At 44.4% G+C, this 13,439-nt stretch overlaps 1 long non-coding RNA gene across 1 annotated transcript in view; it reads left to right on the top strand.

Annotated features, from left to right (window-relative positions):
- The window catches only part of LOC130684247 (uncharacterized), a 154,530-nt gene extending 141,448 nt beyond the window's left edge, over window positions 1–13,082 (top strand). Inside the window, exon 4 of the long non-coding RNA XR_008998436.1 lies at window positions 11,091–13,082. This is a non-coding gene — a long non-coding RNA (uncharacterized LOC130684247). The remainder of the gene's footprint in view (window positions 1–11,090) is intronic.
- The last annotated feature ends 357 nt before the right edge of the window (window positions 13,083–13,439 follow it).

Below are 13,439 nucleotides of genomic sequence, written 5' to 3'. Positions count from 1 at the left end.
ATAATTCTTGAGTCTGCTGTCACCTCTGCATCTCCTGATAATTCCTGAGGATGTCTCTTACTGTCCTCTAGCCTGTCCTCCTCTGGGAAAAATAATGCCAGGATCATCTAACCCCTGAGGTCACTTTGAGAACCAAATAAACATGTATGAGAGCACCTTACACAATGCCCAGAAGAGAATGGATAATTGTTAATTGCATAAATGATGAGGAACCATATACATAAGAAAGTTTACTATGATTACATGTAAGATATCCACAGATACACCCAGAACACAAAGACAAATAAATTACATTTTGAATTTTACTGAATGCTGTCATAATTTGAGAAAGGTGTTCTTCAAAGAATCTAAACATTTTTGACCTGATAGTCTATTCACAATTAGCTTATCCTGAAGTCTGACTTAAAAGGTACCTGAGCTTTTGTTACACACCAGTTGCTTAGTATTTATTTAAGGAAACTTAGAATTGTTGATATAGTTCATATAGGACTGTTGATATAAATGCTTTTTTCTGGCCTAGGTGGATAAATTGAATGATGGAGTTTTGGATCAAATTGCACAGTATTTGAAACTAGAAAAAAAATTCAGCTACAGAGATAATGTCTAAAGATTAAAGGAGATCTCTTGGAAGAACATTTCTTAATGGAAGTAGAATTTGCATGATAGGTGTTAATTATGATGTTGCTACTGGTAATTGGCAAATTGCCCAGAAGTAGCGGCAGTGTCTGTTATCTCAGTCCAACTGATCCTCCTTAGTCTTGCTACTTAGAGTATGAGCTTTACTCTTCTAGAAATAAAATGTTTTAGACTGGAGAGGACTTTAGTTAGTTCACCTTAAGTTAACATGCTTCTTTTAGAGAAGAGGACACTGAGGTTCTTAGAGGCCAGGTGACTTGCTCAAGGCTACCCCCTGGGGAAGAGCCAAGCTGGACCTCACTGCCAGGGCTGTGCCGTTTGCAATGATCCGTAGCTGAATCGATAGGTTTGGGGTCTTTGGAGTGACCTGTGGTAGGTTCTTTGCTTCTAATGCCATTGGATTACGGCCAGAAAAAAAAAATATCCTATGTGTGGTGCATTTTCTGTCCCTGAACTTAGTCCTTGGAAAGATGAAGACTGTAACTCTGGGCTGTCTGGCTCTCGGGCAATGCGGATGTTAAGATGACAACATGCATCTCTGTGATGCCCAAATTAGAGCCGATTGACAGAAGGCCACTAATAAAATGTCACATCTTATAGATGTGGATGGGCCACGGGGCCAGTGATAAAGTGAGACTGGTGCACTCTGACATCCACGCGGCCCAGCCATATTATTGACAGTGGGAAATAGTATTGATCGAGCTGCCAAGATGATCCTATTATGCAATTAGAATATTAGATTTGCATTTTTAATTCCTTTAGAAGAAATTGGCCTGAGGCAATTATGGCAGGAAAATATTAAGATGGATCTAGCTTCTTCAAAAATAAGAGCTCAGAAGCAGCTTTTAGGAGAATGCAGTCATTACCAGAGAAAAGTTTTACTTATAAAAGGGGGCAATAAGGAAGCAATAAAAAAACAAAGTTAGGTAAATTGAAAGGGTGCAAGGAAACTGAATTTTCCCCCTGTGGAGAAGACTGACATTCCCGGGCCCTAAGACACTGTTGACACCTGCTGGGGGAATTTGATTCCATTCCGTGTGAAATCACACGCACACTGCGGACTTCTCCTTCGGGCAGGTCTCCCGAGTTTGTCCGACTGCATCTGGGCAGCGTTGCCTTCCCCCCTGGTGCTACGGGCATGTATCCGATTCTAGCTCAGCCTGGTTTACTGGTTTCTCCTGAAGAAACTTTCTGCTGGGGTTTTTGTGGTGGCTTGGCCCCGTGGGCAACCAGAGGCTGTCGTCCTTCCTCTGAAGTAACAATATTTTTAAAATTACGGGCTCAATGTATAATGGCTTGTGGAGGAAGTGTTTCAAATCAGAGGTACTAGCAGATGCTTTTAAAATATGAAACTGCGTCTGTTTGGAGTGTGGATGGCATTTGTTCCATCTGGGCCAGATCTGTGGTCCAAACCAGTTCTGAGCCCTGGGGAGAATTTCTGGGTAAGCTCAAGTGAGGTCATCAGATAAGAAATTGAAGCCACAGTGAAATTATAAGCCAGATGATGTCTGTGGGCTCAGTGCCGGAGTCAGCAAGCTTTCTCCATAAAGGAGCAGAGAGTAAATACTTCTGGGTCAGTGCGGCTGCCTACCATCACTGCCTCAGGTCCGTCTAATCCATTCAGCTCGCTGTACAAAACCCAGCCCGCGGGAGTCAACCTGCAGGCCACAGTTTGCTGACCCGTGGTTGGGTGGACAGTATATTCAGACCAAATCATTCCCCGGGGATGATTAATTGAATGCCTTCTTCATGGTGGGTGCTTACGATTTCAAGGGGAAAAGACTTGTCTTCTGTTCTCTGAAGCTTCTGGTACAGTGGGAGAGGCCAACACAAGAAGTTAGTGAACAGGCTAATTGGTATAAGGAAGGGAAGGACGTGCAGCTGGGGGTCAGTTGTCTTGATACCACCTCCAACTGCCACCCCCAAAACAGAACACAGAGCAACTGAAACTTGCTACATCTCAGGGCTAAGGGTTTCCCGCAGTGCCCTAGGGGAGCAAGGTAAAAGCTGTTTAGGGACATACAGAAAGGCTTTCCAGGGGTCATTGTGTTGGAGTTGAGATTTGGGGAAGGAGCTGGAACAAAGAAGGGGCGAATGTGTGGGAGGAAAACGAGGTGTATTCAGTGCCTCTGATGAGCAGACTAAGGGTTTCCATGATGAAGCCTGGGAAACCAGACAGGTCATGGGCGTGTGTCTGCTGCACAGATGCCACACGGACCGTGAGGAGGCTCACTCAGGGGAGGCTTTTGAGGAAAGAACTAGTACGGAGACATGGGTGTTTTGGGAAAGGAGATTTCTGCTCAGCATGAGTAGGATACTTTTAATCCCACACTGGTTCAATTTTTCCACTCAGGGTGTTAAGGCCCTGTTTGTGCTGGATGTGGCCCTTGGTGCTGGGGCCATGGGCACTTGACCACCCACACTGCTCCCCAGAGGCTTAGGCGGGGCCCAAAGGTGGTGCCTTTGCAGGGGGAGGGGAACTCCCTGGAGGTACGTGGGTGCAGGCAGGGAGAGTGTTGTCATGAATAAATATGAGTAGTGTATTTAGGACACATGCGGTGACTTTGAGGGGTCTTAAGAAGCTTTAGTCTCATAGATGACACAATTTGCTGGAGCAGAGCTCATGCTCTTTATAGACTTTGCAAAGATAAACTTGCCCTTAGCCTCTCTCTGCAAACCATCAGATTCATTTGGTCACTGGGTTGTGCTGTTTTATACCTGATGTATTTATTTCCTGGGGCTGCTGTAACAGACTGCAACTAATTGAGGGCCTTAAAAAAACAAAAGAGACTCATTCTCTGAGAGTTTTGAGGTTTGAAGTTCAGAATCAAGGTGTCAAACAAGCTGGTTGCTTCTCTCCCATGCCTCTCTCCCGGCTTCTCGTATTTCTGGCAACCCCTGATGTTCTTGGCTTGTAGGCACATCTCTCCGATCTCTGACTCCCTCTCACATGCCTTCTCCCCTGAATGGTGATTCCCTATCCTTTTCTCGTAAAAGGACACCTGTCACTGGATTTAGGTGATATTACCCTAAATCCAGGATAGTCTCATCTTCAGATCCTTGAGTAATATCTGCGGAGACTTTTTCCAAGTTACTTCACTTTCACAGGTTCTGGGGGTTAGGACATATCTTTCTGAGGTCCCCAAAATGTAGCCCTATTCACTCCACTGCATCTGATAAATTAACAGGGCATGGAATTTTTAAAGATAATGTTAGCTGTATCCAGGTTGTCTACTGTGTGATGGGGAGAAGGAGAAACTCCCCAAGGCTGGGGGCTTGTCCCTGTAACTCACAGGGTAGAATGAGGACATGCCTGTGTAGTGTGGCTTCAGAGTAACTTTAAGGAGAGGTACCAGGGCTGTGCATGTGGGGGTACAGGAGAGTTGAGGGCTGGCAGCCTGTGTCCCTTAAGCCAGCTTCCTCCAGCAAGGCTGCTCATTTCACTCAAAGTGGTACTGTCAGCAATGTCTCCCCACGATCCAAGACAAAGATGAATGGAGTAAAAATGTAGTACTCGTGATTTATCAAATGATTCTACCTAATGAATCCATCAGATTCAATAGGAAGCACATTAGCAATTCCTGTTATTGGGCTTAGCCTCCCAAGAGCTCCTGAGGACCACCCCCATGCCCCATGATCCAGCCAAGGGAAAAGAGCACAAAGTTTAAAGAGGTTTTTTTTGTAAATGTGAAATGCTTGGACAAGACAAAATAAGGATAGCAGTGCAAAGAGACTTGGCTTCTTTTTCCTATTAAAGAACTAGGGGTGGTTATTACACAGCCCAGGAGAAAAGCTGTGACCCTCATGAGTTAATTAGAGCAACAATATGGTGTTCTGAAAAAGTTTGATTTCATGTTTCATCGTTTTAACAGCTGTGGCATGTTCTCAGTGAGCACTGCAACTGTGTTTCTGAGTTCCTGGAGCTGTGTGTTTCCTTGTGTGATTCCGGCTGGATCCTGACCCTCAGTAATTGCAATGATTAAGTTGTTCGTTTAGTTTGCTTCAGCAAACATCATTAAGCACCCACTGGGTACCAGGCTCCATGCCAAGCCCAGGGATTAAGATGATGAATAAAATTATTTAGATTTAAGGAAGGATGCGTGTGTGATCTTTTTCTCTGAATATCCTAAATATTTAAAGTCCCCTGCACATTTGCAAGATGTGTGTGTGCTTCTGAACGATCCTGAGATGGGAGAACAATAGGTGAAGTCAGTGCTCTCAAAGTCTCACTCAGGTCCTTACATTCTTCAGCTTTCAGTCAGTGGGAATAAGTGTCGTAAGCCCTTCTCCCTGGGAGTTTTGAAGGGAGTACAGGGGATTAGTAGGACGATGCTGGTTCCAGTGAGCAGCACCATTAATCAGGTCTTTGCTATTTTCTGTACGGACTGAATCTTGATTTGGGTATCAGCAAGTCGAAACTCCAACATATCCATCTTTTCTGTAAATTCAGCAATTTCCCACCCTCCACCCCCGTCAACTGTGGTCAAAACTGCTGCTTTTCATCAAGGTTTTTCTAGGAGAAGGGAAACATGGTAGAATAATCTTTCCATTTCCTTTAACCTCTAGAATTGGTGCTGCCCAGGAGAAAAATCATGCAATATAATTTAAAAATTTACAAAAAATTAAAAGAGATGAAAATGAGTCTTTTACTTAAAATGAGATATCCAAACTATTATAACTTCAACATGTATTCAATATAAAAATTATCAGTGAGGTATTTTATCCTTATTTTTTTTTTTTCTATTGAGTCTTCAATACTAGTGTGTTCTTTACATTTACAGCACAAATTGATTCAGACCAGCCACATTTCAAGGGCTCAATAGCCACATGTCTAGCAGCTGCCATTATTGGACATTGCCATTATAGATGAATATTTCACTATTGGCTTTTGATGAAAAAGGATATATCAATCTTTTTAAAGAAGCACCGAGGAGTTAAAAGATGATGAGTTACTTTGGATGAAGTTTGGGACTATGTTGCCTGACAAGAAAAAAAATGTATGAGTTTTCATCTTCAAGGCTGAGTGTGTATGTGATGTGTATAAACACACATGTTTGCATATGGCTTATGTTTTTATGTTCTATCAATAAAAGACATGAATTGATAACTGGCTTAAATAGAAGCTGATTAAAACTCTAGCCTGAAACCAATTAAAAGCTAACAGCATAAGTGTTGTAGGCTTAGTATCCAATAAGAATTACTGCATGAATCATTAGAAAAAGCAAGAAGTGTCAGGTTACAGATGGCACACTGGTAGCTTGGCATGGCTATGCCCATGTGTAGCCCATAACTTGTCATGTTGTCATGTGAGGAAAAATGGATTGAGAATTGCTAGTTTGGAGAAAAGAAAGAAAACAAAGATCTCTTTGCTGGTGCCCCCAATTTATCATGTATTTGTGTTTATTATCTAGTATCCTTCTATTAATTTGATAGGGTATTAATCTGGGTAGTATCACCCTCACTAACACTCATCTTGCAATGTTAATGTGTTAAATTCTTTATAATTTTGAATGTAAAAAATAAAAGTAGGAATTATGATTAGAGAGGGAATCATGTACCTACTGATGAATTTCTTGGGGAATCACAAACTCATAGATAAGCACGCTTGGGGCCCCCCCTCCACACACCAGACTGCCTGCCCAGGCCCTCCCCAATCCCTTCTCTCACCTACAAAGCAGACTGGACTGCCTTGTTCTCACATGGCTGCTAATGTAAAATGAGTTGCTAGGGAATTTTTTTGAGCCAACTCAGGAAGTCACTGCCGTCAGTCCCACACCCCACTCCCACATTCTGATGGGCCAGGTGATGTTGGTCAGAATGTCTAGCCCCAGAACATTGTAGCTGAAAGTGATCTTAAAGATCTTCTTACTTATTGGGAAACTGAGGTACAGGGAAGCATGCCCATGTTATACAATCTATTAGTGGCACAGCTGGGATCAGAACTCAGGGCTCCTCATTCCAGTTCAGTACCTTTCACACTGAGATAACGGAAGGGAAAAGTTACATACCCCAAGCAACAGTTTATCAGTCAGGACCCCTTCACGAGATAAAATCCAGTATTTCAAACATAGGGAATTTAATCAAGGGGATTTGATACACAGGTAACATAAGGGCTAACAAATGGCCGGAGAACCATTAGGCAATCAGTGATCAGCAAGGAGAACATTCCACTGCTACTCCTTAGGCTGGAAGGACATTGAGAGGATGTGAATCATATGGGACCCCAGGGTGGGGACTTCCTGATGGCAGCTGAGAACCCAGAGTGGAGGGCACTCAGGTGCCACATTCAGGTGCTGTTGGAAGCTCTGTTACAGGGTGAGCCAGACTCCCCAGGCTTAGAATGGCCCCCTGTTGCACACAGCTAATTATAAGCCAGTTGGCAAGGGGCATGGGAAATGCAGTTTTCTGTGGCACAGGGTAGAGGTGGGGAAGGGTGGGAAACACATCCGAGAACAAATAGACACCTGCTGCCGCAGGTGGGCAGCCTGAAAGAGCTCTATGATTTTAGAACAGATTTGTCAACTATTAACTTTTAAAACTACTTTAGAAATCATTTGTGCACCAAGTTCATAGTAACTATGGTGCGTGGAGATGCCAGTTGAGAAGTAATCTTTGGCCAAAGTGTAGACAGTCGAGAGCTGGCCACACTCAGCATCCCTTGACCTTGGCCCATCCTTGTTCACTGCTGCCTGGAGCTGTTGGACTCCCCAGTTTCTTGTCCGAATCCACAGCCTTGTTATTCTTGGGCAGCACCCAATTTCTGTGCAGGGCTTCTTGGAAATTGCTTCTAGGTTTTTCACTGTTTGGAACAACTGAGGGTGTCCCTCAGGAATAGGATGAACCAGAAGTCATGACTGAAGGGGCAGGATGGCATAAGAGAGATTTTTTTGTTTGCATTTGTTTCTGTTTTTTGGCAATACAATACATTTTTAATTATTTTTAGCATTAAATCATGGATAAAGAGAAAGAGTTAATCTACTCAAGCTATATGGAGGAGAAGCAACTGAACATAGGGAAACATTAGCCATCTTTGAAGATTTCTATGTTCCAGGAGCTCTCTTAAAAGCTTTGCATCTATTAAACGCACTTAAACTTCACACTCACCATGCTGTGTGTTAGAAACAACTAGTTCCCCCAATTTGTAGATGAGGACATAACATTCAGAAAGATTTAAGTAACTTGGCCAAGTTGGCTGGTTAATAAGTGGTGGGGCTGTGTTTGGAACCCAGGAAACTGGACGGCACAGTCCATCTTCTTAACTACTAATTTGTGCCTTGCTCTGACCTATGTCTGCTGATGCATGGGTCTTCTCCAGGCTCCTAGCCCCAGTGCACAGGGCACTGATACCCGCAGGGCTGGTGGGGTTGGCCAAGGACACTGCTGATGCTATGATGAGGTGGTGAGTGCCACATTATTGCAGAGCACTTAGTTGCTAATTGCCATTTAATCAAAAGATGAATATAGTTATTTCTTTTCTCCTTCTGTCCAAGAGCCAGTGAGATGGTAATTACCTCTGAACTAAGTGCTGAAGATGTGGCTTTGCACAGAGATGGAGCTAAATGCCACATCCTTTGAGCCACCGCATTCCTGGCAGTGCTTGTGTACCCACGTGGCCAATTAAACACATTGCTTTGATATTAGATGCTCATTCCAAACTTCACATTTCCCTTCAGTGATGATGTTTTTCCTCTTGGGAATGTGATTTTTAAAAAACACAAAATTTACACTCTATATTTGGTAAATTAAACAACCCAGAGTTTTGTAGAGGTGATACTACATTTTGGCCAACAGTTGAAATAGAAAACTTTGCATTTGGATAGTTCCAAACTGAAAGGGAATTAACCTGGACAGTCTGTGTCTCCACGGCCCCCTGTTTACAACTGCTGTATGGAGTTGAGGGGCTGCTTTTTGTTTTCTGTGGTTTAAAGTTTGAAGGATATAAAAACAGTTAGACGGCATTTCTGTAAACATGGAAATGCAATGTATCGGCTTATCCTTCTCTGAGGGCTTTTCCTTCAGTTGACTTGTAAATGGGTCAGGGCTGATCTGCCTCTCACAGAGAGCAATAAAGTGAGTCAGTTAACTGACTTGTCCAAAATCACTCAGTTAATGAATACAGTCCCTGTTTTCTGACTCCTGGTCAAATGTCACAGGTGATATCTGAGGTTAGTAAGACTTCAACCTTATAAAGTCCTAATCGGCTTTGGAATAAATGTGCAGCCCCTAAGTAGATCATATGTGCAGTAAAGCTGCCAAATGTTTGAAAACAGGGCGTGTGCGATCTCGGTGTGGACTTTGCAGGGGCTTGTGAGTGATGGAGCTAGTGAGGCCGGAGATGTCAGTTGGTTATTGGGATCTCAATTTATGGCTTTTCTGTTGGGACTCCCTGGGGATAGTTACCTAAGTGCCTTAACAAAAAGAATTGCAAATCTCTGTGTCTTTACATAATAGGACAGTGGTTCTCACTCTTTAGAGCATCTGAATCCTCTTCCTAAGATACAAACTGCGGGCCCCTTTCCCAGGGGATAGGGAGTAAATCTGGATGGAGGAAATCTCAGCTAGGCCCTGAAAATTCGCAGTTTTAATAAGATTCCAACTGACGCTTATGCTGCTTGTCTGGGGACCACACTTTGGGAAGCAGTGCACTTAAAGGACTTACTTCTTCCTCTGTCACAGTCCAATGAAGCTCTTTCATTCCCTATGACATGGGCCCCTCTTCTGCAGGCAGACAGTGGGTCATGGGGGAGAGAGGAGAGAGGATTGTGCCACAGCGTTCTAGGGGCCAGGCCTGGAAGTGGGGTATAGTACTGGTGCTTCCATCCCTTTGGCTAGAATCAGCTGTGGGGCTCGACCCAATTATAAAAGGAATCTGGGAAGAGAGTCTAGCTGGATGGTCAGGAGGAAAAAGAAATTGGTGAAAAAACAGTCAATTTTTTCCCACAAGTTTATGAAAATCTTCCTGAGGTTTATAAAAGCCTTCCTCTTTACCTTTCTCCTCCACCTAACACACTCTGAAAATACTTATGAACCATTTATTTTGCATGTTGAATGATGTTCCTCGGCCAACCTGGATGCGTTCTTGGGTATTGGCAAGGGAGTTGATGAAGCCCGTTGTCCGTGTTCCCTCCATGGATGAAGACTCTGGTACACTTCCCTGAGGGCAGGGCTCGCCTGCACCGGAAGCCAGACCAGCTCTAGAAGGGGAGCCCCCCAACTCTATGCCAATTTTCCATTCATTGTCTCTCAGCTCCAGATCCACCCTTCTCTGCCCTGATGTGTGATCCTGTAGCCAGATGCTATTTTGAAGTGTTTCTCCTTTGCCCACTGGCCAAATGTTCACTGGCAGGTTCTAGAGTGGCTCTACTGCTGGGTTCTGGACCTCCACTGTTACCATCCACTCCACTAGCCCAGTAGCCCATGCGGCTGAGCTCCAGCTGGGCCTACAGGCCATGCTTTCCCCACTGGTAGCCACTTCCTGAGAGCTCTTCCTACCCATCTCCCCTACAGGGACAGGCTGCTGCTCCAGACCATCTGCCTTTGCCTTCCAGAAGGTTTCTTTGCCACCAGCAGGCTGTAAGTTCCTGCGGAGCTAAGCCCCCTCTGATGAGGCCGGAGCCTCAGTCTGGGGGTGGCAGTTGGCGGGGGGGGGCTTCTCTCCTAGGCCTTTGTCCCTTGTTTGCTCTCCCTCAGCCCAGAGGTAATGGCTATGTATTTAGGGCCCTTTTTAAGCCTCTTGTAATAATTAAGCACATTTTGTGGTCAACATTTCTTTATATTACATTTTCCATGTTAAAATAGTCAGAGTGATTTCTGCTTTTTAACTGGACCCTGACAGATAGGACCTCCTGGTGATTTTGGCTGCAGAAAGCAAAGTTGAATATACATCCTCTCAAATCAAAAAGAAGGGCAGCAAAACTGTACAGACTCAAAGCTCATTTCTGTCTATTTCCCTTCTTTACTCTTTCTGTCATGACGTGGATTTCCTGCCCTGGGAAAGGCTGGTGTTCTTATTTGAGATCCAACAGGAATTGGGCGAGTGGAGTTTCGAGTCTCAGACTTCCAGACTCTACAGCCCAGAGCCTTCCCAGCTGGGGGCTCCCCTGGGTAAGGCCCTGAGTAGGATTCCCAGGTTAGCCGGGGGCATGAGAAAGAGAGGAAACACATGTGTCATCAGTAACCAGAAACCACCGCTGCCGCCTCCGTCTCTGTCTGAGGATGAGGCCATAAAGTGAGCTGTGTGGGACCACCAGGCTTCTGGCCTTCCCTCAGTTCTACTGCCCCAGCAGTAGGAATCAATACAACCTAAAAAAGAAAAAAATCCCCAGAAAAAGTTGAATAAACAGCACATGATCTAATTTTAGGCCCCAGAAAACAAAAGGTCAGCAGAGAAGAAGGATAATAATAATAATGATTCCAGTCAACATTAGCTACTTTTTATTTCTTTTCCTCCACAGCGGATGGATCCGTGCCAGAGAAAGGCTGAGGCTGACTCTGCTCCTTTCCTGGCCAGCTGACCTTGGCTTCCCGATGGGCCACCGCGAGGGCCTCCCATCCGAGTCTCTGGCAAAGGCAAACTCGTTCCTGTGATTTAGGGACCTGAGAAAGCTCTTTAACAGGAAACCTCTTCCCTACTGCTACCTCTGAAATTTCACCATAAAAGCCTCATGGATGACTGTCTACAGACTCCCTCCAACCTTGTTAAAAATTGTGGTAAAATGCCCATAACATAAAATTAACCACTTTAAAGGGAGGAACGCAGTGGCATTACGTACATGCACAACGTCGTATAACCGCCCCTCTGTCTAGTTCCAAAACATTTCTTCACCCCAAAAGGAAGCCCTGTACCCACTAAGCAGTCATTCGCCATTTGTCCTCCCTCCAGCCCTTGGCAACCACTGGTCTGCTTTCCATGTCTACGGATCAGCCTATCCTGGGCATTTTATATAAATGGAACCATACAATATGCGGTCTTTTGTGTCTGGCTACTTTGACTCAGCATCGTGTTTTTAAGGTTCATTCATTTTTATGCCTGAATCCAAATGCTCATCAGTGGATGGATGGACAAACAAACTGTGATGTATTCACATCAACTCCTTTTAAATAATTTTTAAATGATCTCCTCAAATGGAAGAGATAACTCATAGGACCACTGCCACCCTTATCTTCCTTTGAATGAGATTATTGTGAAATTGCTTTTTACCAAAAAGACTAGGTAAACTGCAGGATAGAGGGGACTTTCAACTACAGAAAGATGGTAGAAGGATGAGGGGTGGGAAAGCCAATGACAGTTTAGCAGAGGTCTGACTCTGGTTTGAGACCTAGGAAGTCATTCCGGTGGGCTCTCTCTGAGTAAGCAAAACATTACATCACTGAGTGTAGGCTCAAAACATGTACATCTTTATTCTCAGAGATCAGTGTGCAGAAAAGGTTCTGGAGGAAAGATCTGCCTTGTTTTCATCCAGTACGCTTCTGCACCACGTCTTCCCTGGCTGAGTACTTTAACTGCAGAGCACGTAACCTCATCAGCCCCAAGTGGGTGTACATGGTGCCGGCTGACCGAAGCTGCTCCTCTGCGATGGCCTGGTGAGCACATTTCTGCAGTAGCACCATCTATACTGGGTTAGGTTGACTTTCCATTCCTCATGTGGCACGATAAAATACCTTTGGGAGGAAATAGTCCACGACTCAAGGAGACAGATTTCCCTCTTCATCTGCGTTGGGAGTTAATTTGCTGGCAATTATGTGGCTTTACCATACACTTAGAGTCTCACTCATTTACATTCCAGGAAGAAGGATGACTCTTTATTACTTTTTTATTTAAATTATTGATGCTGAAAACCATGAGCCATTCATTTCCTGCTTTCTCTACATGGGTAATTGACTAATTCAGACAGGTGTGGGTTTGAGAAAACGGTTGAGTTGGCATGATCTGATCGCTGTGGGGGCCACGCTGTTAATTTGCACAGAGATAATTGTCAGTCATGTGAGAGTCATCACCGTGTTGGAGCACACAGGTGGCTCCCTGTGCACAGCTATTTTCTCTGGATGCCCATGCCAGGCTTGGGGTGTGGGTTATCTCTATATACGCACAGGCATCTCTAGTGCACTTAGATCTTTTACTCTACCTGCTCTTGCTAATGTACTTCCTGTAGTCATCCAGCTAGTGGCAGCATCTTGTACCACGTTCTGCTTGTAAGCAGTCTGTTGTTAGGCAGACCAAACAGAAACAGCCACAAAGAGAGGATGGGCCGAGTTCATATAAGTGAGGCAAGATGTGCAGCCACCAAAATCTAAAAAGGTTGAACTGAAAAGGGGCACATTTTGAGTCAGCTATTTTTTAGAGAGAGAGAGAGCAGGGCATGAATTCAGCAAGCATATGGGGAGAGTGTGTTACATATTTCGGGAGGTGTGCTACACTCCCCAGAAACTTGGAGAACAGTAGCACATAGTCCTTGACCTCAAGAAATACACAACATGAAATCATAGGAGAAACAGGATAAGTTTTATAATCAAAAAGAAAACAAATAGCAGAAGGAGTCTAGAGGAGGAAAACGTTCATTATTGAAGAAGGACGTGGAAGATGTTTCAGGAGGAAACATGTGACATTTCAGCTCCAGCTGGTGGGGGGCTAAAAGGGGCTGGTCAGGTGGAGAAGGAAGGGGGAGAGGGAATTCCAGGACTGCCTGAGTTAGAAGACATCAGCTGGCTGTGAGATTGTTAGTGAGAGCCATTCTTTTGGGAGACAGATGATAAAGCAACAGTGGTGGGAACGTTGAGTGGAGCTGATTCAGGCAGATATTTCA

The sequence above is a fragment of the Manis pentadactyla genome, chromosome 1, assembly GCF_030020395.1.
Source record: "Manis pentadactyla isolate mManPen7 chromosome 1, mManPen7.hap1, whole genome shotgun sequence".
In the NCBI taxonomy this organism is placed as follows: domain Eukaryota; kingdom Metazoa; phylum Chordata; class Mammalia; order Pholidota; family Manidae; genus Manis; species Manis pentadactyla.
The sequence above is the reverse complement of the archived record's forward strand: the minus strand, read 5'-3'. Positions and strand labels throughout refer to the sequence as shown.